Here is a 2,837-nt window from a genome sequence, read left to right on the forward strand (position 1 = left end):
GAGCCCCACTGAACTTTTTATCCCATCTCTTAATTAAGAGACAGCACCTGCAACCCTCCATCTCTTAACCATCTCATCTCTTAACTATTCATTCAATTTCATTTTTTATTTTTATTTCCAACAAATTCAATTAATAAAAACACACTTCATTAAATAAAAGAAAATTACAATTTAGAATCCTAAAAAAATAAAAAAAAATACATAATTATAATCTTAAAAAAATAAAAAAGACATAATTTAAAAAACGGTAATATTACCGTTTTAAAATTTTAATTTTTAAAATTTTTTTCGGAAAATCGATTTAAAAAAATATTTATTGCGTCAACATGACGACGCCCACTCGCGGGCCGGCGAGTGGCCGTCACGCCTCGCGCCAGAGCTCACCAGCTTCATCGAGGCGGAGGGACACGCGACGTGACGGGAGGGCTGCATCGCTATCTCGATGTTGGCTCGTCTCGCCAACACGAGTCCGAGCCCGCATCGAGATGGCGATGCGGATGCTCTAAGTAGTGTGAAGAGGAGAATATTTTATTTATGAGTTTCCTAATAAAAACTACGTACTTAATTTTGTATTTTGTGATTTTCTTTTAAAATTAGAGACACTTGTAGCTATAGTGTCTTACATGTGGAAAATTTAACAAGTCATTTTATATGCGTCTTGAATATGAAAATGTTTAACAACGCTTTTCTTTTTTTCGTCTTAGATATATTATCTTTCAACAATGCTTTTTCTTTGTATCTTAAATCTTAAAATTTAGTAATTTTCCAAATACTCCAATGCAAATGATTGTGTCCTTAATTTTTTATCCTTAATATATAGATTTCTTGTAGTGAATGATCTCGGGTCAATTTAATCACGAGCATTCTCGGAATCTTGAACAACCCTATCCTGATATATATTACTCATAGTATTGATTTTAACTATTAGAAATTAAAGAAAAGCGCATCTGGTGTAGTGGTATCATAGTACCCTCCCACGGTACTGACCAGGGTTCGATTCCCTGGATGCGCAATTCAAAACTTTTTTTATTCTATTTTTTTTTCAATTTTAGAAGCTACACATTTCAACTTAGGGGCAATTCAGTTTCCACTGTATTCTTATCTCTTTTCTAAAAAGCTCAGCTCGTAATAATATATCTTGTCTTGTCTTGTCTCCATAGTGCCACAAATATTAAGGACCCGTTCAGTCTGGCAGATATAGTGTGTTAACAGCCCAAATCCAAATATTTCGTACTGTTCAGTGGACATATTTTTAAACATGCCAGCCCTCTATTAACAACATGGCCCGTCACTGTTCACCAGCATTTGACTGGATGTAAATCTTCCACAGAAGGTGTTATTAATTTCTGACTCCTTCAGATTATTTCAGCATTTGACTACTTTACCCCACCAAACTTGATTTCCCCCAAATTTGAATTCCCCCAAATTATCATCGTCACCCCCTCAATCCATCCCTAACTCTCTCTCTCGCGCGCACGCCTCTCTGCGATCGACGCCGGAGGAGTGGCCGCCATGACTGGGCGCGAAAATTACCTCTGTTACATACATCACTCCATTGCTTAACCAAATCATACACATCTTTTCAGAATAAAAAAATCCCAATCGACTCACAGCTCATAGCATCTGCTCCGTTAATTTTGGTTGTTGTTTCCTCACACATGGGTGTCTTGAATTTCAAACAGCTCACCACGATACAACTTAAATCGAGATTCAAGAACGCCTCTCCGCACGGGGAGGTTCCCGCTCGCACCTTTTGCTCGCACCTCAGGGAGATTCGGTCGTACCTTTCGCCGCTCAATGAGGTTTTGTAGAAGTAAAGACTGTGGTTCATTTTTTATTACATCCAGCCTTTTTGCCCAAAATAATTGGGTGGGAGTGGACTCAAATTTGAGATTTCGTTTCCCGCTGCTAAGTTTTTCGGAAGTGTTGAGCAGGGAATTTTGAAGAGATGGTGGGGGCTATTTGGTCAGATTACATGTTGGAAGAGGCAACAGTTTTTAAACTAGTCACCATTTCATGTTCACTGAACATGCAAACTAAATTCTGTTCAGGTGGGGCCCACCACCTAATTCAGCCACATATTTATCTCACGGCCTAGATTCACTTCTTATTCAACTGAAATTCTTCGTTTATATTTTCTTAGCTTCATAAGTACAAAATCAACAGGATACACACTAGTCCAACTTCAAAACGAAACCATTATACATTCATACTAAAGTACTAATTAGGGGTGGGTCGATACGATATATCGTATCGAAAACGTTGTATCGTATATCGTATCGAAAATATCGATATGAAAGAATTTCATATCGTTATCGTATCGAAAGTTTTCGATATATCGAACTTTCGATATGAAGGATATCTATATCGTTATCGTATCGATATTTCGATATATCGTACCGAAATTCGATATATCGAAAATATCGATATATATCGTATATTCGATCTATATCGTATATTCGATATAAACGATATATCGTACCGAAATTCGATATATCGAAAATATCGATATATATCGTATATTCGATATATATCGTATATTCGATATAAAACGATATATCGAAAATATCGATATATATCGTATGTTCGATATAAAACGATATATCGCGATATAAGGAAATTCATATCGTTATCGTATCGAAAACTTATGATACGGTATCGTTTCGTATCGAAAATTACGATATATCGAAAATCCGATAATTTTTCGATATTTTTCAATACGATACGAGCGATATATCATTTTTTCGATATTTTTCCCCAGCCCTAGTACTAATACCTAAAGTTCAACTGGCTGACATTTGTATAAGAATAGTAATTGTAAGATGCAACAGAGGTGA

General features: G+C 36.1%; 1 non-coding gene across 1 annotated transcript; it reads left to right on the plus strand.

Annotated features, from left to right (window-relative positions):
• The first annotated feature begins 941 nt into the window (after nt 1-941).
• On the plus strand, nt 942-1,012 carry TRNAG-CCC. The gene has a single exon. It is a non-coding gene; the product is annotated as a tRNA-Gly (tRNA).
• The last annotated feature ends 1,825 nt before the right edge of the window (nt 1,013-2,837 follow it).

This window comes from Salvia splendens, chromosome 1 (assembly GCF_004379255.2).
Source record: "Salvia splendens isolate huo1 chromosome 1, SspV2, whole genome shotgun sequence".
Taxonomy (NCBI): Eukaryota; Viridiplantae; Streptophyta; class Magnoliopsida; order Lamiales; family Lamiaceae; genus Salvia; species Salvia splendens.